The following is a 22,684-nucleotide window of genomic DNA, read 5'->3' as shown; positions in this document are numbered from 1 at the left end:
CAAAGAAAATAATAATTTGGTGGAAGATCTTCTCAAAGGGTGTAGCTTTATCCTTCCTTAGTGCATTCGTCCATACCTTCTATAGGCTAATAGCCGCAGGCGGATCTCTGTGAGTTCGAGACCAGCCTGATCTACAAGAGCTAGTGCCAGGACAGGCTCCAAAGCCACAGAGAAACCTTGTCTCGAAACCCCCCCCCCCAAAAAAGAAAGTGTGTTGCCAAAATAAAACTCATACTCAGAGTTCTTTAGTCATTAATGTAGAATTATTTTATACTACTCTGCATTACCATGGTAATGGTATTCAGTAACACACACGAATGTACAGTCAGCTTTGTTTTTCAAGAGGTAGGAGAAGAATGAACGCCAGACAGACAAGCCAGAATGAAAATGGAAGTTAAAACAAGTAGGCGGCTACAATTGTTACTATCATTAAAACCCAAAGTCCTCTCGCAGTCCCCATTAGAATAATGCAGGCATTATGATTTCCAATAAACCAGAGATGATCGACACATTTTTATTGAAAAAAGATCTTTTATGGATTTTACTGAACTCTAAAATTCAATTCTTGATGCTTTTTAACTTAAGTAGTTCTCAAAAATTGTGTGTATGTGTGTCATGGTTCGTGTGTGTGTGTGTTATGTTTGTACATGTATGTGCAGGTTCACATGTATATGGAGGTGTGTGTGCTTGAATGTAAAGGCCAGAGGATGGTACCTGGTGTCAGCCTTATTCTCTTAACTCGGGGTCTTGCACTGAATGAGACACTCACCAGTTCAGAGAGGCCGGCCTGCTGGCCATCAGGCTCCCTTGTTCAACACTGGGTTTACAGACTCATACGGCCATTCCTGACTATTAACCTGTGGTGTTGTGGGAACAATCTCAGGTTCTTATGCATGTAGAGCATGCATTCTTAACCTTTGAATGATCGTTTCTAGCCCAAGCAATTTCTTTTTAACAAAAGCTTATCGTGCTTAGAGGCTAATGTGTCATTACGATAACTACGGTAACCATTACCCAGTACTTTGTAAGAAGGGAATAAAAACCTCTTTAAAAAACAAGCAAAGCACAAATCACAAATATTTATATGCTTTTGCATTTATATACTCTTCCAATGGCTTTCCTATGAAATTTTAGATTTGAGAAATGGAATAAGCCTCAAGATAGCCTATGGCCCAGCTCCTGCTTCCTGAGGAAGGAGAGTGAACTTTTCCCATCTTTGATTAAGAGATGTGGTTTAGCTAGAGCAGAAATAAAAACCCATCCTAGTACTCCTGCATTTTATCTGAAGCATGATATCTCCTGTTGCAGGAGGCTGCTAGACATTTTCTGAGTCATTACTCAAACGACTCATGCTCCATTTAGTGTGATGGGATACACAGAGAAGGGGCCGTATCCGGACAACGGAGCAAGTGACTAGCCAGAAGGTTTTGCATTTCCTTACCTGGGCTGTTCATTTGCTAGACATCCTCAGATGTCAGTGTTCTTCTGAAGTGTCAGGCTGACACTGGGGTGCATCTTCCTTTTTAAAGAAGCAAACACCAAAATCTTCTTTCTCGCTGAGTAAGAAAAAAATCTCGGATCCTACATTTCAGATTTATCCTTAACTGTGGTACTGCCTTAGCTGATGTGGCAAGTTTTGTCAGTCTTTTGTCTGTACATGAAAGTGTGTGTGTGTGTGTACACGGCTATGCCTATCCAAATACATACAAGTGTGTGTGTGAACTCATCTATGTCTATCTATGTATAAATGTGTGTATAGTGTGCTTATATGTGTGGTATGTATATGTGTACATACACAGTTTTGTTTTAACCGTAAGCACTGGCTTCAACAGTTTCCAAAAATTACCAGTTCTTCCCATGGGAGTTAACTATGCCAGGAAGTTTTAATATACAAATATGCTTACCCCTTTGCCATAAGGAACAAGTAAAAAGATAACTGCAGATTCATAGAAGGCAAACTAAGAAGCCATGGATTTTAGAAACTGTTCCATTGCTGCAATGAAACGCCACAACCAAGGCTACATAGAAAAGACAGCTTTTAATTTGGGCACCTGCAGTTCCAGAGAGCGAGTGGCCACCATGGCTGGGGTGTTGGCAGGCAGGCATGGCAATGAAGAGGTAGCTGGGTGCTTATGTCTGATCCACAGGCATAAGGGGGGGGGGCTGCTAACTGGGAATAGCTGGGGCCCAGTGACACACCTCGTCCACATCCAATCCTTCCCAAACAGGTCACCAGCTGTGAACCAGACATTCAGATATACGTGTCTATGGGAGTCCTTCCCATTCAAAACAGCACACTATGCCAGTCTGCCTTGAAATAATATTAACGTTTATACTGTAAGATTTCTTTCTTTCTTTTGAGTATTTAATTGATTTACCTGTAATTAGTTTCATGTCAAAAGAGATATTATTGGGGGGAAAGCAAGCCTAGCATACCTTTGCTAGGAATTAGCTCTTCCAAGAAGTGAAATGAAATTTAGAAGTGTGTCTTTATAAGTGCAGACACATACACAAATGTCTTGTAACTACCTTCAGTTGTCACAGAGTATATCAAATTAAATATTTCATTCTTCAGATCAATAAGACCCATTTCCTTTGGTGTCGGCTGTTTTATTTTATATTAACCTTTGAACTTGTTTTTTCTAATTCATAATGCATATCTCATAAAAATGTATTCCAGCTAGACAGGGTGGAACACACTGACAATTGCAACACTTGGGAAACTGAGGTAGAAGATCCTGGAGTTCCGGGACAGCAAAACTCTGCATCAAACAAATGTTTTCCTCAAATAAGATAAAGAAAATTGTTTGTTTTCTAGTACATAAAAATACACAGATAGGGGCTGCCAAGATGGGTCAGTGGGAAAGAGACTTTGCTGCCCCAGGATGAGGATAAAGTTTGAAACCACAGCACCCACATAAAACGCCATGGTGCACATATATCTGTCACCCCGGACAAGCAAATTGCTGGGGCTTGCTGGCAGCCTGCCAGATTTCAGGGATAGATCCTATTTCAAGGAAAATAAATCCTCTTCTTTCCTGCACATGCTTACACACACACACACACACACACACACACACACACACACACACACACACACACACACACACACACGTCTTATAAGATAAAGCCCATGCTACAATGGGCCAAATAATGCAAATTACAGTCACATGAACACTGTCAGGAGGACAAGAGGTCACGTACTCTCTGTCCCTTTCTGTGTATTTAAATGCCTGCTCCCTGCGCTGGCATTCCATAATAAAGTTAGAAGATAGGATACTTCTTTTCTGTCTTTCGCCCTCGGTGCCTACTGCTGGGCTGGAGCATGCTGGGAGTTAAGCACACTCAGCCTTAGATCTCTGGGAGTTTAGAGTGATTCTCTCGCCTGTGCAGAGCCTGCCATGAAGCTGGCCTCACCCGGAATGGCTGAAGTAACTGAACTATTTATTATCAGCTAACGTTGGGAAGTGAGGGGAAGATTGAGATGCATTTCCACAGCTGCTAATGAGGCGTCTCCTGGGTCAAATGGCACTCTGAAGCTCACCTCATTAAGACAGCATTTTGTTTTCATAAATGTCCTGGGGTGACTGGACAATTATATATATATAGTCGTTTCATTGCAAGAGGTAATATGATCGCCAAGCAAAATCAAATATTCAAGAAAGTCTCGGCACTGGCATCTTCTAGGTCTGCAAATAAATCCCTAAAGAACAGCCTGAGTGAGGTGGACTGTGCCTCTTTTGTTCTTACAAATCCAATTTTTGAATAATCTGAAAGATTCTGCCATCAAATTAAATGCCCCATTGACTAAATTTTCATCAAGAGATTTATTACCCGCTATCTTATTTGGTATACTTTCATTAAACATACTCCTGCAACTTCCAGCTGAGCGTTTCTGTGTTAGATATTTAATGGGCAGTCATAGGTTCTAAATTGTCCCTCTTGTTGTTGACCCACAACAGAGCATGGGGCACAAATTTGTGTGGGCATACATTAAGGAGATGGGAATCTGGGTGCATTCTAGATACCCAAGCAGCCTGTGTACTGGAATTTTAAACACCTGCTGGGATGTATCTTCTACATTTGAACCATAAGAGTTTGTTTCCTAACTTGGCTCGATAGTCAGACTTTGGTGTTCTAAACTGTGTTTCTGAAACGGTAGCAACCAATAGGTACTAGCGGAATGAATGAATGAGTTAGTGAGTAAGACAGTCGATCTTTGGGCCAATATTTCTCCTCCTATTTCTCTTCCTTCTCCTCCTATTTTTGAAAGACAGCATAGACATCTATTTTAAGGTAAGGAGCTACAACTTGGATATGCAGCTATCTCTGTCACTATATAAAAAAAAGTGTGTGTGTGCCTATCCATATATGGATACAAATATGTAATTAGACCCAGAAGCTATGGGAAATGAAAACTATATAGGTTTTTTTTTTTTTCCTTCAAACTCTCCAAGCTGCCTGGCAGGTGTGTATTAATAGAAATGGCTCCGGAGGGATGGTTTTCATCAGCCATTGTCTCTGTTCATAGAAAGCCCTTTTCCCATTACTTTTCTATTTTAAATCCCGTCCCCTTGCCCCGGCTGATTGAACCTCTCTGAGATGTGCCAGGCAGAGACTCTCACCTCTCCGCTCAGCTTGCAAATACTAACGTCTTCACATTTTCATGGCCTTTTCTGAAACACAGACCTTTCATTTATGCTTCGCTCTCAACGGAAATAAATCGATTAACGTCGCAGCCTCCTGTTTGACCATGGACCTTTTCAAACAAAGCGCTTCTCTCCCGATGTGGCAAGAGCACAGATTGTCCCAGATTTCCCTATGCTCCAAGGACTTGGGGCGAAGGAACTGTTTTTATCATCGCATGTTATTGAATCCTAAAGAATTACCAGCTTTCATTTCTTCCCATTGGCTTGTGTTTTTCACTGCAGCCTTCCCGGGCGCTGGACCCTTGGTGCTTTGCAACCTCTGTTCTCTCTCTCTCTTTCTCTCTCTTTCTGAAACCCTTCTTCACTGCTTCGTCACGCTTCGCTCATTTTCTATCTCCCTCCTTATCTCTTTTGACTTCAGAAATTTCTTCTACTTTTCTCTTCTTATATATTTTTAAATTTCAGTTTTACCTATTATATTCTTTTGTAACTTAAATTGAATATTTTTTAACAGTTTTGTACACGTGTACAGTATTCTGATTACTGTAACATCCCACATTCTCTAATCTCCCTTTCCCTATGACCCCGACCTCCATACAGCTCGGTCCTAACTTCATGTCCTTCTCATTTTTTGTGTGTTAACATCCCTTGAGATTAACCATGGGATTTTGTGTACTATGAGTTTGCAGCTATCAATTGGAGGCTGGAGGTCTCCTCAGTGGGTCCGTAACCAAAGGCTGTAGCTTTGGCTCTGGCATAATCCATCAGTAGCCCAGAGTTGAGCAGGAAGAGGTAGCAGAGATCCTGTTTTGTGGTGGATAAACAACCTGTCCTCAAATTATCGCTTCGGTGTGTATTTGTGTCTAAGAATTACTGTGTTCAAGTTCCCTTCCGATCTGCAAATTCTATCCCTGAAGCCTGTTGCCCTCCACAGATATCAGTCTCCTGTTGGGCTGCAGTCTTCCCAACTCTTTTATTCTTTCAAATAGAAATCTTATTTGATTACAATAAGTATTAAGGGTTTCTCTTCACTGAGTAAGCCTGAGTCTACAGTTTCGCATGGAGTCTTCTTGCTACTGGTTCTAGCACCTGCGGCTTTCTTAAACACAACCAGTGGCTATTGCTCGTGTCCACCTTTCTGGTGTTTGTGGGTAAAAGAAATAGGAGTTTGTTGCTTGTCATTGAAGGACTTTGGCAGATGAATGTCAGCCCACATTTAGATTCCCCATCTCTGCACATGCTGTTCTGAGACACGACTCTCCATGCCCAGAACCCTCTCCTCACCTGTCTGTATCTATACACGCATGATTCATCATCACTGCCTAATGATCAGGCTGTTTACATCTCTGGCAATTCCTATAGACCTTCCTTCTTATCCTAACACTATTGCCATGTACATACTATAATGCAAAATGCTTGGCAGACTGTGTTTTTGCGTCTTTCCTTTCATTCATGAGTTCTTCATTCAAATGATGCTGTCTATCTAGGCCCTGTACTTGAAGCTGTCATGATGACATGGAGGCAGGTGGGTGTCCCCAACCTCAGCAAGTTCACCATCAACTATTGAGACAAGCCCATAAACAAGGGGAACACAGAGTGACGAGGGACAAGGACATGGGCATCCTATCTGGGCAGGGAGGGGTCTGAGAAGGCCGGGAATGTTCCAACTAAGCCAGGAAGAGGGGATGAAACAAGCTGATCACTGAGGCTTTTAGTGGGGATCAGCAGAGAAATTTTGTTTAAGAAAATTTGTTTAAGGAATTGGGGCATGTGGGAGGGGGCCTAGGGTCACACTTAAGGAAGCCCCTGGATTCAAAGTGATAAATGTAGGAGTGAGCCATGATAAGCTAATATGAATAGATCACCCAAAGGAAGTTCTTTACTTTCAACCATTATCACCTGCCAGAGTAGGACTCAGCCATCGATAAATTTAATAGAGGCCTGATTCTCAGTGGTTTACCCTGAAGCAATACCTGGTTGCAGGAAGAACCACAAACTGAGATTACCTGAGCACCACCCAAGAAAAGACCATCTAAAGGAAATGCCTAACGTTCCAACCACTGTAGATAGGATCACCTGTCAGCCAATTAGGGGTTCTGAACCTCAGAAACCCCTAACCCCTACCTTTACTACTATAAAAACCCTACTCTAACTGACCTGAAGCTCTCTGTTTATTCCAGTATGTTGGACATGCGGAGAGACTGAGTTTGCAAACTTACATAAAATATAGGCTCTCTGGGACAATAAGGGACTCGGTCTCCTTGTTGGCTTTTGGGTGACTTCATGGATTTGGGCGTAACAATAAAATGGATCGCGGTGTAGTCTGGTGTAGTCTGATTCGATTGGTGTCCAAGCCTTGGCTCTTCTCAATCCTTAAGTCGCTACCCTGCCTAGCATATGTGACTAGAGAGATGCCAGGATTGCACTGAGCGCATTTGTGCTTCCTGGAACACCCTTTCAGCCAAGCCTTACTGCTTGCTGCTCGGGAGTCCAGCTGGCATTTAGCTGGCACTGTTATCAGGGAAACTGAAGCCCCTTTGGGGATTCATAGCCTCGTTAATAAGAGAAGTTAGCCATGAACTCAAAGGGGAACTTGAGGAAGATTTTATTAGAATTTAGGGAAAAACAATGGGGGTGGGTGAGCTTTAAACTCCAGCAGCCAGCAGGGCAAGAGGGAGAGAGAGAGGCCATTTCAGTTCAATAGATTTGGACTCGCAGCCACAGGGCAAAAGGACAGGGGGTTTCAGAGCAAGCGTGAAAACGCCCAGGGTGTGAGGGAAAGCATTCTAAACGTTTGGCCAATATCATAAAAAGGAATAAAGAAACGTAAAAATAGTAAGTTACAGTTTCCTGAGTCCTCAGAAACAGGCAGGCTGATGCCATGTGTTGTCTGAAAGAGCAGCAAGCATTTCGTGGAGAAAGGTTTCTGGATAGGGCAGGCACGAGTCTCACTGATGGGGTAATTGTTTCCTTAGGATAGCCTGAGAGGCCAGGTCTTTCTACCTAGAGCTAGAGTCGGAACTTAGAATAAAGACACCTTCCGTTTTTCAAATAACTCGAATTCCAAAGCAGACTTTCATCTGTCTCCGGTGACCTGGAGGCTGGAGGTGGGGTCTCCAATTCAAAGGTCCTGTAGCCACAGGACTTTTTCCGGGCCCTACTCCAAATCTGTGGGGCAAGTTAGAGTAGAAAAAGAGGTATAGGGGAGGATGGGGGCTAACAATTTCTGAGCTAAACCTCAAGCCTACATGGCCTGGCTGCTAAACTGTTGATTTCCCTCACAAGAGAGACCGGCGAGCAGGAAGAGGCTGTCCGCAAGAGTTACCCCAGCACCCCCAGATTGCTTAGCTCGTGGTTTATTTAGGAAATAAAACAGCGCCGTGAGAAGCTCGCAAACAGAAGTGAGCGCACAGTGGCATACCAGGAAGTGGGAGTCTTTGCCCGTGTGTGAGCCGGGAGAAAGGTCAGAATCGGCCCAGAGAGCGCGCGTTTGCCCCACCCCCACTCCAGCTTTTAATTGGGGCGGCTGCTCTTTGATCACTTCCTGAGAGCCACAGCAGAGAATTGCCCGCCTGAGCCGTCCTCTGCTTCCTTGGCCTTCTCTACACCCTGTGGATCAGTCCTCTGCTTGGGAAACACAGGTACCATTAGTTCCCAGAGTACACAAATCCACCCTGGAGGCTGCTGGGATCGGACACCACTGTGGGAGGAAGCCTTTTTTTTTTTTTTTTTTTTTTTTGCAGTTACGACTCTTTTCTCTACTCCTGATGGGGCTTTGTTTAGGCCACTGGAGTCGGGGGAGAAAAATTGCACGTGCTTTTCAGCAGAAATTCAAACCTCAAAGATAAGCACTTTTGTAAAAGAAATGAAACACCCGGGGGGATGGCTGCCGGTGTTCGTGGGACTTCCCCTGGTGGTTTCCCAATGAAGTGTGGCAGCCTCATGACTTGGGTTCTTGTCAGTGGGGAAGAGACTCAGCTCTGCACTGTCGCCCTCAACAGCCTGAAGTCTTCACTTAGTCTTTTAGGGACCTCACCTCAGACCAAAACAGAATTTGCTGCTTCAGTATGGAAAAGAATTTCATGACTAGCCAGTATGAGAAGCTGTTAAAGATTGTATCACAGTTATTATGGCCATTTGGTGGTTATCGGTCTTAGGAGATCACTTAGAAGCTTTTTCTTTTAAGACTGGAGAGATGGCTTAGGGAAGAGCACAGACCACTTGTGTGTGGACCTGAGTTCAAGCTCCATTCATATCAGGGGAATGGTGACCCCTGTAGCTCCAGATATACCAGTGTCCTCTTCTGACCTCCAAGGGGACCTTGACACACTAGTGGGTGCGCGTCCCCCCCCCATCTAAAAATTTAAAAAGATGAAGGAACACTTTTTCTCTTGTATCTGTTTTGACCAGTGAGGTTGTAGGGTATCCCTGGGGGAGTGTTAGCTGGGCTCATAACCCGAGAAGGTAAAAACTAGACCCACCAGTATTGCACAAGAGCTTTCCTGTGGCCCCTTCTCTGAGAATGGGGTTTCTGGTGAGATTCCTAGGAAATAGCAGAAGGCAAGGAGCCCTTCCGCTCTTGCTAATTCTGCTGGAATGTTTGCTTCTCTGCTGGGAGGGGCTTCAGTCTTCTCCTAGGCTGGGGCTCCTTTCTCAGGTCCCCATAATTTTCTGCCTTTGTGTCTTCCCTGCCCTGCCGTCGAGAGCGTCATGCAAATGACTCCTCATCCCCTGAGTGCGCCTGTATTGCTCTAACATGAGGCAAGTGTGGGGTGAATTCCAGCCTTGATCTTCAGTAGACTGTGGTACGAGACCGGGCTCTCAGTAGCTTTGGGACTTAAGGGAATTATTTCATGTTGGGGACATCATGTGATTCACATTGGAGGATAATAGAAGCTACCTTGTATCATTCTCACAAGAATGAATGGAAAATGCTAGTCTAGCATCCCTCTGCCGAGCATCCATCAGCTGTGCTTGAAAAACTTTGCTGACTTCCTGGCTCTGGTTGTCCATTCAAGAACCCCTTTCCCTTTTACAGACTTAGGAACCAGCCAGTAATTTCCGCAGTAAGTTATGGCAGGGACATGTGACCTAGGTCAAGACAAATTCTAAACCTTAGCCAAGATCCTCTTCCATCTGTGTGTTGTTCAACTTTGACTTATGTTCCAGAACATAGATGACCATTGCCATGTATGGCGAAGGGGGGAAGACACAGGATGCACAGAGAAGGCTGATGGAATTTAGCCTGGTGGCAGGACAGCATGTCGGTTGTGCATGTGTGTGATCTTTTGGACAGTATTGGCTGTGGATTTTATTTATCATATCTATTATATTGATCAAGTCCCTACTGTATTTAGACACATGCATAAAGGCTAATGTGTAATAGGTATTATATCCAATAAAGAGAAAAAGTATTACTTATGAAATACGAAGTGAATCTAGCCTAAGGATTCTGTTGAGTAATTAAAAGTGTGTGTGTGTGTATGTGTGCGCGAGTGCATGTGTGTGCACAGAAAGAGTCTGGTTACTGATTCTTCAGGCTGCATTGGAATTGGAGATTTTTACATTTACTTTTGGTAAATTGTTAGCCTAGTTAGTAGTGAAGGCTGTTACTTTGCATTGTCCATTGCAAGTGACCATTGTTTAAAAATCTATGCACCAAAAACCACAGAATAGACTTGCAAGTCGTATTGAGTCTTCAACAAAAGGCAGTCACACTTGGTGAGGTCTATCCAAAAACAGTTCTTGGTTAGAAGCTGAGAAGATGAGAAGAGAGCTCAGTTGATAAGGACTTAAGTAGATCCCCAAAGCCCACATAAAACAGTTGAAAGTCGTGGCATAAGTCTATAATCTTGGAGTTGTAGAGATGGAGACAGATAGACTCTGGGTTCCTGGCCAGCTATCCAAGCCTATTGTGCAAGCCCCATGCTGGTCAGACCGTGTCTCAGAAAACATGGTGATTGGTACCTGAGAAACTACAGCTGAGGTTGACTTCTGGGCTTCACAGGTAACAACAAATGTACACCCCATCACTACCACAAACACACAATGCATGAGAGAGAGAGAGAGAGAGAGAGAGAGAGAGAGAGAGAGAGAGAGAGAGAGAGAGATATCTTTGGCTAGTGAAATACTACAGGTTATATTCTGCAGTTGGATGTGGACTTTAATACAACTGAACTTCAATGAATCCTGTAAGAACCAAACCCATGTGATCAGATTACCTTATTTCTTCTCAGTGCTGATCGAACATGGATGTTTTCTTTAAGTAATGTATGTTAAATCTCCCATATCAAACTGGAGGAGCATTATCTTGGTCTAAGCTTTCAGTTTAGAAATGAATTGCAAAGAGCAAAGAAATGACCTGCCCCCCGTTTGCTAGATGGCAGGTCTCTTCTTTCTATGCCTGGGCTGCAAATCAGGCATGATTATCTTGTACTTGAAGGGGGAATTTAAGGAAAGCGAGTTCTCTGTCTAATGGACTTTACCTGGGGCTCTTGTTAACTTGCTTTCTAATCCTTTCTGCATTTTGTATTTAAAAAATACTTTCCTTCCGGCCGAGGGTACTTAATAGCATTTTGTGTAACTTCCCAACTTATAAGCTTTCTCAGTGCCTTTCAAAGTCTGCTTTTCTTTCCTTCACATCCCCAGGACTACACACTTACACAAATGCCACTGTCCTTTGTTCTTGGTCTTGAATGTACCCCAGGGGACAACTTTGGTGATCTGCTTTTTATTCCCAGTCTATATGCAAATTCCTGCATACTGTAAATTTTTTCACACATTCTCCTCAGAAGCCTAAAGACTTCTGCATAATCTGTTCCTTAAAAGAAAATTAATTGATATTAATTAATCTTTTTCCCCTGGATGACATTTTTTTCTTGATCTCTATGTTGGTAATACATCATTCAGTGTTCCTAATAACAGCTTGTGGCTGTGCCACTTATTCACTGGAGTTATTAAGTGCCCAGAGTGTTTCTTCTCAGGATGTGCCTTACAGAGAAAAATTGCAGGTCTTGCTTGCCAGTCTTCTGCAACCTACAGCAGCTGTGAGGTGTTCTGAGCTCTCTGGGATGAGTGCCCTTTTTACTTCCTTCTTGCTTGACAGTAATTGTGAATTCACGGATTCAGTCCAGCAGATACTTGTCTCCTCTGCATCCAAACAAGTATGAGGATGTTGAGGTGGGCTTTGTCGTCGTTGTTACAATGTAGGCATCACTTCTGATCCCAAAGGGCTGTCACCGCGCTGAGTGAAGTTCAGCTATGAAGGCTGAGCAAGATCCCCGTTTGATGGCGTTGCAAATGTCAGTGGTGTAGTGCGTGATACCCTTGGTGGGAAGGGATTTCCCAAAGGAACCATGCATCACTAGCATCCTCAGTACCAGCCTAGAGCTTATGAGAAGACCAGCAAACTCAGAAACTACTGGAATCATTGTTGCTCCTCACCCCTTTCCTGGTCTCTCTACCGCCGTTCCTGTTCACACGTTAGATACTCACAGGACTCCATACTCTGAAAATGTGTTCACGGTGAGAAGTCGATCATTTCACCTGGGTTAGATGAGTTGAAATATAATCCTGTAGGACACTTTTCTTTTTCTCTTCTTCATCTTCAGTATGGTTTTCTCCGAAACCTCTTTGGTGTTATGATAATGTAGACTCACCTTTATGTTAAACATCATATTTTTATTTCCATGTGTTTCCTAACTAGTGCTTACAGTGGCCTTATGAAGTATTGCTCCCAAAATTAACTTGCCCCTTGCCTCTTGAGGTCACCTAGGGAGGGTCAAAAATTGAGGTGATGGCTACACGCTGAAATCTCACATGCTAGTGAGTTAATAATATGCAAATCATCTCTCAAGGCATTGCATTTTAAAACATACACTCTGGCCCATTGCTGTATATATATATATATATCTGTAATTCCAGCATACAAGAGGCTGAGGCAGAGGAACAAAAGTTCCAGGCCAGCGTGGGCTGCATAAACAGACTAGACAAACAAACAAAGCATCCCAGGGCACTAAACTACCAAGCATTTCCGCCAGGCAAATAGGGATGCTGAGAGTTAGAAACCAACTGTAATCTTCAAACACAGAGACAGCCTTACAGGTTTATTACTCCAGAGATGTGTACTCGGAGAAGTAGTGATAGCTCCCTGCCTTCCCTCTCATCTTCACCTCTTGGTTCCTTCCCTGTACACGATCAATAAAAGCTCAGACAAATTGGGGTTCAACCTGAAGGTCAGAAAAGCAAAACAACCAGCCACTGGCTCTTACCTCTATCTCAGTCCAAAATGGCGACCCTACCTCCAGGAATCTCAGAATGAAACTGTGACGGAGAGCTGTCTCCTCTCTTCTTATATTCCTCTCTAGTTCTGGGATTAAAGGCATGTACTGCTACCACCCAATTGCTATGACAAACTAGTGTGGCTACTTTGATTAAAGGTGTGTGTCACCACTGCCTGGTCTGTAAGGCTGACCAGTGTGTCTATTTTACTCTTCAGGCAAGCTTTATTTATTAAAATAGAAACTATACTACCTTATCTCTCTCTCTCTCTCTTTCTCCTTCCTTCCTTCCTTCCTTCCTTCCTTCCTTCCTTCCTTCCTTCCTTCCTTCCTCCCTCCCTCCCTCCCTCCCTTTCTTTCTACCTAAATACATGGGTATTAAGATAGATAGATGGATAGATAGGTAGACAGATAGATGATAGGTAGAAAGGAAAGGAAGAAAGACAGATGATAGAGATACCCTAAATAGGCAGGGCTTCCTCAAGACAGAAAATTTCAGGATTTTCCTCCCATCTTCCCACAGATTCTCAGCAAGGCCTATTAACTAAACAATGAATCCAATTTGTAAAATAATTGGCTTTGAAATAAAATCCTCCTTTGGGGAAAAAAAATTCCAGTTCTTCCTTAGAATTCTGGAAGGAACTGGATTAGTTTTCTTGGGTGACCATGAGCTATCTGTAGAAGCACCCAGAAATAGAGAAATGCTGGTAGCAACATAAGCTCAGAGGCCATTAACTGTTCTATATCCTGGAACCTGAAAATAGAATTCCATTTTTTTAAAAAAAATACTGCCTGGAATTCTACCTTGCCCTTTGTCAACCTTCTGCTGAATTTGGTAGAAAATGTACACAAAAATAGATCAGCTATAACAGGAGATACATTTGGGTGTGAGGCCCAGAACAGATATGTGCTTGGAGAAAATCGTGCCGGGGACTGGGAGGGCTCGAGGCCTGGCTTTACCAGTCTCGGTTTACAGAGACAAGGGCAGACACTGGACTGGAAACAGAGGGTCTCCGCCATGAGGACACATGAGCACACATCTTTGAAAGTGTGTTAAGTGGGATGCTGACTTCTGAGGATACTTTATCCCATGTGCAGCGATGATGGTGATGGCGGCTGACCTCAGAATAACTCCTCCTTAATGAGCAAGGTCAAGGGGAGGAGCTCTACCGACAGCTGAAGAACTCTTTAGAAGTGGACTTTCTGGAGACTTAAAGGTTGGCTTCCTGATGTGAGTTCTTCGCTTCAGGCATTGGACTCTGTTTCTGAAGTGTCGAGAGGTCTGAAGATGATTGACTCTCATTGTCAACTTTTGACTATGTAGCATGGAAACTCAGGGTCTAGTTTTTAAACCAGGGTTTTCTGCACTTGTCTATGGAATTTCAACTACTGTTCATTTTGTTTTAAGATCAGGATTGTTTTCCTCCTTCCTTACATCTATGCTATATTACCCTGTTATCTTTCTTTTTAGGGAAAAGCAGGTCAGACTTTCATGGCGAGGAAGAGAGAAGTAGGAGCTAGGCATTATGGCTGTTATCCATCAGCTCTAAGAGGTGTGGAGTTTCAAACTCTTTCATTTTGCATTTGGGGTCAGAGCAGTTCCAGGTAGACCAGAGGGCCTGGGTGTTGCTTGGTAGTGTTATTACGCAGTGCTAGGTACTGGTTCTTCTAACTAATCCCCTGTTCCCTACTGCAACTCCTCCCTGTATTCTCTCAACATCTCCAGCGCTCCTGCTTGGCTCCGTAGTCCATTCTCTTTGCAGGACGCAGATTCTGCTGCAGCAATTTCTTAGAACTTTCTTTCTTAATTCACTCCAATGGATGCCCTGTCAATATAAGCAAAGTTTTAATGATTTAGCCCTATATCTGTGTATTTTATTCAAGCTTAGCTTGGATGAAGGTTTCCTTTAAAGGGTCTGGAGATCCCTTCACCAAAGCAACTCTTTTTTTTTTTTTTTTTTTTTTTTTTTTCCTCTTTGGTTCTCACGATTCTCAAACAGTGAAACCAACCAAAGAATGAGTGGACAGTTTGTGGCTTTAGTCTTAGCCAAGGCGGCTAGCTCAGGACTTAGCAAAGTCTTAAGAAATAAATGATTTACCTAATTTTCTATTAATAATAATTAAGTTTCTAGTAATCATCTGGTTGATGTTCTTTTACCTAAAGACAATTTGATGACTTCCTTTCTTTTCTGTCTATTTAAAAATTGTATTTTTCAGATTTATACATTCTGGGCAATCAAATTGCTGCAGCTTCTGAGGGAGTAGGTCTGCGGTGGGGTGGGGGCTGAGAATTCATATTCCTCTCACCTGAGTGGTAAGAGGTCTAGTATTGAACCCTCTGATTTGGCAAGCTATCGTGATCTTTTATCTGAAGTGTAGCTTTCTCTTAAAACCTGGGAATGGGAGATGGGCAGGCCACACTAAGTAACAACTAGTCTGCATAGCTTGCTTCGTGACTCCTGCTCTCTGAGGAGCTGCACTTGGCCAGCTCATCTCCGGTGCATCCCAATGTCATGTTCAACTACATGAAGCCATTCTATTTTCGCCTAGCTCACCTAACTGTCTGAAAACTGTGTTTTTACTTTTTTGGGGGTGGAATCAGAGATTGGAGCCTGATTTTCTCAGTTAACTACTGGCTGCTCATCATTGTGAATGGCAAAATTGAAGCCATGTGGTTGTCAAATGCTGTAACAGGGAGTAATTACCATAGGCCAACCTGACTACACACGGGGACTATTTCCTTCATTGTATATCTAGGCCCTTACAAAGGCCAGTTTGTGATATTGTTGAATAATGAATGAGCACCTGAACTAAGCACATAGAAGACAGCACTAAACTAAACACGAGTTCATTAAGTTTCTAATAATCAACTGGCTGATGCCACTTTATCTAAACATAATCTGTCGATTTAAACATTGTCTTTTTCAGATTTATGCATTCTGGGCAATAAAAAGTGGGATGTGTTTTGATATTAAGCCATCAGTAGCAGTCTCTTTAAATTATTTTACCTTTTCAAGATCTTTTTCCTCTTGTCTAGAGGCTGCTAAAGATGGCTCCGTTTGGTCAGAGCCCATTGTGCACGGACACAGGCAAGCACCGGTGCAGGCATTATTGAGAAAGAATGAGCCACCAGGCTTCTGTCTTCATCCCCATTTTCCTTCAAATGGTATCAGAACCACAAATTTCAGTCCCTGAGCTATCTTTTTTTAAAAGTCAGCTTGATAATGGCCTGGATTTTTTTTTTTTTTTTGTTCATTTCTCCAAGAAGAATGGACTATTCACCTGTACTCTGTCCAAATGGCTATTGCAGATTTGGTCATTTCAACACCCTTGATGGAAGTTGACTTTTTTTTTTCTTCTTCTCATCTGAGGCTAGGGGGGAAAATGGCTCAAACAATCTCTGACTATCTTTTGCTCAATCAATGTCAACTTGCAGGGATTTGTGCTCTTACTACTTGGCTGTAACTGTCTTAATCATGGAAGGCAAAGGAGAGAGAGAGGGAATACATTAATTTTGTTGGTAAAAATTTGTCTTTGGAGCTGGGGAGCTGACTCAGGTGGTGAAGTATTAGCCAGGGATTTGAATTAGATCCTCTTAATGAGTTCTGAGCCAGTGAGAAACTCTGTCTCAAAAAATAAGTAGAGAAATAAATAAATGATGGTTATGTGGTACCTAAGGAGCACCCAGAATTATCCTCTGGCTTCCACATACATATACATGCCTGCACATTACTTGTGTGTGCGCGTACGCATACATACACACACACACACAGTCTGTGTTCAGGTACTTTGAAAGAATAGTTGCATGAAAGTTTGGCCTGCATGTTGACGCATGTGACCTGGGCTGCCATCTAAGGTCATGTTGATGTCTGTGATCTGTGCTGCTGTAGAGGACCATGTTAAGGTTCATGGCCCATGTTACCACGGGAGGCCTTGGGAAGGTCCATAATCTGTGATGCCTCCTGAAGCCTTGTTGATGCCCATGGCCCGTGCTGTAACCAGACACCACGTGGAAGTCTGTGATCTGTGCTGCTGCTGACTATGAAGGGCAGGGAAGCTTCTTTTTTGATTTTAAAATTTTTATTCATTTTACATACCAACCACAGTTACCTCTCCTTCCCCTCCTCCTAATTCCCCCACCTCCCCACACCCCTCATCCACTGAGAGAGTAAGGCCTCCCATGGAGAGTCAGTAAAACCTGGCACATCAAGTTGAGGTAGGACCAAGCCCCTCCCCGCTGCATCAAGGTTGAGCAAGGCATCCCACCATAGAGAATGGGCTCCAAAAAAGCCAGCTCATGCACCATGGATAGATCCTGTTCCCACTGTCAGGGGCCCCACAAACAGACCAAGCCACACAACTGTCACCCACATTCAGAGGACCTCATTCAATCCCATGCAGGCTCCCCAGCTGTAGGTCCAGAGTCTGTGTGCTCCCACTAGCTCGGGTCAGGGTTCTCCGTGTCCCCCCTCTGCATGCATGCCCCCACCCCCGCATAAACTTGGTCTATTTGCTCCTCCCTCCCTCTCTTTGACTGGACTCGCAGAGCCTGGCCCAGTGTTTGGCTGTGCATCTCTGCATCTGCTTCAGGAAAGCTTCTTTAGCATGGTATGAATGACTGCGGATCCGCCCTGGGGAATGAGAGACATAAAAACAGTCTAGACAGGAAGCTATGGAAGAGAACTCTGACAAGCACTGTGATAGAGATACTGAAGTGTAACTCTTCACAGCTGATAGCTTCCAGCAGGGGTGATCGGGAAGGACCCAGTTTTCTTTAAGGGGCTGGCCACTGAGAGTTTGACCATGCTCCAGTGGCTATATGGGCAGCACAAATTGGACTTCTTATTTTCTTCTTTTTTTCTTCTTTTGTTTTGGAGGAGCTCACAAGGGTGGGGGGTGAACCTGGGAGGGCTGGGACGTGAATGTGATTGAGGCACATTATATGAAATTTCCAAATAATCAATAATAATATTATGTTAAAAATAAGTGTGTCAACAGGGCTCTCTGCTTCTTTACCGCGGCGAAGGCCTTGGCCCACTTCCTACTATAACCCATCCATTAGGTTAAATACCAACTATTTTGATTCTTTGTTTTGGGAGAGGATGGGCTCTTAAGTCGACCATCCTTTAGGCTGGAAGAGTGGGACCTTCCAAGGGTCTTTGAACCAAACTTGAGTGCTAGCAACAGGGACACGGGAGAGGGCCAGGAGTGAATTCACTTTGCAGTCATCTGAAGCTCACTGACCCTGTGCTAGTGGCAATGGGTGTGAGGGCAAATGACAGGCTCATTTTCTCTTCAGAAAAAGAACTCTCTCTCTAGCCTCTATCTGTGGCCCTTACTTCCGTCTTTCCTCACTACCACACATGCTATGTTAAGATGAATGTCCCCTACCCTGCCTGGAGACAACCTGGCGCTTACTGAGCCAATGCTGACATGCTCGTGAAGGGAGGCTCATAATCTAAAGTAGGATAGGGATTGCTTCCTCTCCTTCCTCCCTTCCTGTGCCATGGAAGGTGCACATCTCAGAGTCTTCACCGTGAGCTGGTCAGGCAAGGCCCACGCGATTTTTCTTATAGACTCATACTGTCCACCTGGCCTCTCAGTGGTGATGGAACAGAAGAGTTCACGTGACTTCTAGCCCAAGTCAAGTTGATGTTTCCCTGTAGATTCTCAAAGGTGAATGGCAACGGCTTAGTCATTCATAAAGCTCTTTTGCCTTCCACACACGGCTTGGGGGTCTGGGTTGCAGGGAAGGTTTATAAACAACCTGGACTTTGGACAGCTTTCCCTGCCTCAGAGGAGATCACCAGCTAGATGAGGTGGAGAAACAGATGTACACTTAACGTCTGTATGCGGGCTGTGTATTTGGTTTGCTCTAGGAAGTGGGTGGCATGGGGGAGCAGAATGACCATGTACACACCTTCATGTGCCATGTTCATTCTTGTGGATAAGCCCTCCTTCTCGTGTGAAAAACTTTGTTGATATCCATGGTGAGGGAAGAAAGTGACTCCAAATCTTGTTGGCACATTGGCTTACTTATGCGCTTAAAACTATGCTATGAGTTCCAGGACAGCTAGGGTTGTTACACAGAGAAACTCCATCCTCAAATCCCCCCAACCCTGTCTTGAAACTCTCCCCACCCACCTCCTCCACAAAAGAAAAAATTATGCAGTTTCCACATCAGAGCAAACCATATCATACTTTTGTATTCTTAACTGTGATCTGGAACTTTTGTGAGTTATCACAAGAAATATCTACACTTGACTCCCTAAAATGTAGGGTACTATCTGGCCCTCAGCAACCTGGCATGTATCCAGGAAAAATGCTGCCATAAGGCGGGTGGTTTCCATGGCCACCAATGCAGGAAGCCTCCAACATCTTAGCAAATAGACGTAAGCATTAGGAAGGTTTGGAAAACAATTGTATTTGCTTGAGAATGTGCGTAGGGTAGGTAGGTTTATAGGGAAGTTCGTAAGTCTCCACAAAAGGCAGATGCTTCTCACATTCTAGAGCTGGGAGGTTAAACAGCCCCAGATACCTATGCTTCTACTCAGGAGATTAATGGGGAAAGGAAGGTCTGTGTTAGCACACCCTGGCTAGGTAAGAGAACTTTTGTGGCATAGCTTTGGAGGAGCTGAATATCACACTAAACACTGGTCTCTCAAGAAAAAGCAATCGCACCAGTGATTAGAAAGAAAACATCAATAAGGAGGCAATAAATCCTTATGAAATGAAAACTTGCTGGGAATGTCCTTATAGCAAATCAAAAGCCAGCAGGGAAATCTCCCTAGCAATGGCCAGAGAGACATTATGAGAGGCAGTGACTGTAACCAGGTGTGCCGTAGGAAGTGTGGGTCTTGCTCTTTCCCCTGTACAGTGACCCAGCTTTTGGCATCCTTTCTAAATGCATGCTCTGAGGGCTTCGTGCTTTCTCGCCTTGCACGGAATTTCATGGGAGTCAATACCCCAGGGAAATTTTTAATTGTCTCCTTATTTCTCCTCATTCCTTGTACTGTTAAAAATTAACACTACTGTGGATCTACAGGGTTTGCTCATTAGTAATAGGCTTGACATTTGCTAATATAAAACTATGAATAAACCCACTAATTTAAAAATTATGTCACAATCAGAATGTTCCTCTGGAAGCTGGAAGCCCAGGGAAAAAATGTGGTCTTTAGATATTTATTAACAAGACGATTAGTCAGGAGATTACCACAGAATGTGATATTTCAATGCTGGGAGTTTATTATTTGTGCTCCTTACTGAAAAAGCCCAGGTGCTGGCCGATGCACACGTGACCACATCTTCATCTGAAATGGGTGGAACCATCTCAGCTACCGTGAACGGTGTCTGTAGATCATTAGTCCAAAGCCTGAGCTTGGAATGACAGCTATGCCTTTAATACGGTGTATATTCATCACGGACAGCGCTGTGCTCCCTAGAGACAATCTCTTTCAAGTACACAATGTATTCAGCTACATTCACTTCCGGATTCTGAAATTCCCACCTGTGCCTCTCTCTTCCCTGCCTCTCCTTCCTTCCCCAGTCTTCATTCTGCTTTTGTGCCTTAAAGCGGCATCCCTAAACATATCCACAGGGGAAAGAAAGCACGTGATGTTGGCCTCTTGGTGTCTGACTCCTTCCTCTTTATACTGTGATCTCCATCTGCATAACCTTTCCGGTGAGTGACGTAATTTCACTGTATGAAAGCGAGTCTGAGAGATTGGGATGTCTTTCCCTTTTTCTGCATGTGGAGGTCCGGCTTCCATGGCGCTGTTGAGGATGCTGGCTTTTCTCCAGTGTGTGTGTTCACCTTTCAAAAATCAAATGGCTGTATCTGTGTGGGTTTAATTGTGGGTCCTCTATTGTATCCCACTAATCAATGGGTCTGTCCATGTGCCAGTACCACACTGTTTTAGTTACTATAACTCTGCAGTATAACTTAACCTATAGGTGACGCCTCCAGGATGCTCATTTTGCTCAGTGCTGTGTTGACTCTCTGAGAGTTTTTTTTTGTGCTTCTGCATGAATGTCTGAATTTTATTTTGTGTCAAATGCCACTGAAATTTTAATGGAAACTGCAGTGATTCTTTAGAACACTTTTGATATTACAGACATTTGCAACACTTCAGCCCCTCTATGACCATAGGAGGGCTTTCAGTTTTCTAAGCTCTTCAATTTCCTCCATGTTTTAAAATGAACACAGAGATCTTCTTCATTTTACTTTTCTCTTCCTCCTTCTTCTCCTTTTCCTTCTCCTCCTCCTCCTCCTCTTCCTCCTCCTTTATTTGTTTTGTTTTCTTTGGTTTTCACAAGACAGGGTTTCTCTGTGTAGTCCTGTCTGCCCTGGAACTACCTCTGTAGATCAGGCTGGCCTCTAACTCTGAGATCCACCTTCCTCTTTCTCCTGAGTGCTGGGTTTAAAGGCATGTGCCCCCACTACCAGGCTGAGACCTTTATTTCTTTGTTCAGGTTTATCCCTAAGTATTTTATTCATTTTGGAGGCTGCTGTGACTGAGCTTTGTCTGTTCTCTTTCTGACTGTGTTTATTCCTGGTAAATGGACAAGCTGTTGGTGTTGCTTTGTATGCGGCTAGTTCGCTAGAAGTGGTTACCAGCTTGGAGTCTTCTGGTGGAGTCTGTAGGTCTCTTATGCTCATATCGTTTGCAGACAGGGGTGCTTTACTTCCTTTCCTTTGCTATTGTTTTTATTGCACTCATTAGAAAATCAAGACAATTTGCATTCCAAGTGATTATTGAAATGTATGTGGTACTTCCTTTCATTTTGCTGTTTTGTAATGTTTGGTTTTCTCTTAAGCTTTGCTTGTTTGATGTTCTAGCTTGGTTTAGTCTTTCCTGTGGCCTCGTGGAAGTGCCGAGCTCATCAGTATACAGGCTCTCTTCAGTTATGTTCTCTAGTGCAGACTAAGAGTCATCAGTTTCGTTCGAGTTTATCATGGAGAGTTTTTTTGTCTTTGTCCTCTTTCAATTCTCAAGCATTACTTTGGTGGACAATCTGGACCAGCAATCACTGTCACTCAGAGCATGGAATTCAGAATTTTGTGTCCTCTTGTCTCATAGGATTTCTGTTGTGAAACTGGCAGGTTTTCTGATAGATTTGCCTTTATATCCAACTTGGTACCCTTGAAGAGTTTAATATTCCCCCCCTTTTTTTTGGTTTTGTATGTTTAGTGCTTTAATGATAATATGACATCGGAAAATTTTCTTTGAGTCTTGTCTGCTTGGGTTTTTTTTGTGTGTCTCTCGGATCAAGGTTGCCATCTCTTTCATTGACTTGGGATATTTTCTGTTAGGTTTTGTTTAACATATTTTCTACATCTTTAGCTTGAACAGCTTTCACCTCTTCAGAGTCCATGATTCACGCATTGGCCTTTTACTGGTGTCACTCTGACGTTACATGTTCTAGCCACACATTCTTTATTTCTTCCTGTGAGTGTCTCAGTGTTCTAACCCATGTTCCTAGTCTTCAAGTCCCGCTACCCTCCCTGTCTTTCAATTGATCCATGGGTGTTACTTCCCATCATGACACTTTTACAGTTTGACTTACTAAGCTCTTAATTTCTGGGTTTTATTTTTATTTTTTTTATTTTTTGAGACAGGGTTTCTCTGTAGCTTTTGGTTCCTGTCCTGGAACTAGCCCCTGTAGACCAGGCTGGCCTCGAACTCACAGAGATCCGCCTGCCTCTGCCTCCCGAGTGCTGGGATTAAAGGCGTGCGCCACCACCGCCCGGCCTTA

General features: G+C 43.5%; 1 protein-coding gene across 5 annotated transcripts in view; it reads left to right on the top strand.

The window, feature by feature from the left end:
- The window catches only part of Fhit (fragile histidine triad), a 1,440,845-nt gene that overhangs the window by 599,492 nt on the left and 818,669 nt on the right, over positions 1–22,684 (top strand). The window contains exon 1 of one of the 5 annotated variants that reach the window (XM_013346790.2): positions 8,202–8,290. The exons of the other annotated variants lie outside the window; for them this stretch is intronic. The gene's annotated coding sequence lies outside the window, so the exon portion shown is untranslated. Of the gene's footprint in view, positions 1–8,201; positions 8,291–22,684 lie in introns of those variants that run through there. 5 annotated transcript variants of the gene reach the window in all.

This window comes from Microtus ochrogaster, chromosome 6 (genome assembly GCF_000317375.1).
Source record: "Microtus ochrogaster isolate Prairie Vole_2 chromosome 6, MicOch1.0, whole genome shotgun sequence".
Lineage (NCBI taxonomy): Eukaryota > Metazoa > Chordata > Mammalia > Rodentia > Cricetidae > Microtus > Microtus ochrogaster.
The sequence above is the reverse complement of the archived record's forward strand: the minus strand, read 5'-3'. Positions and strand labels throughout refer to the sequence as shown.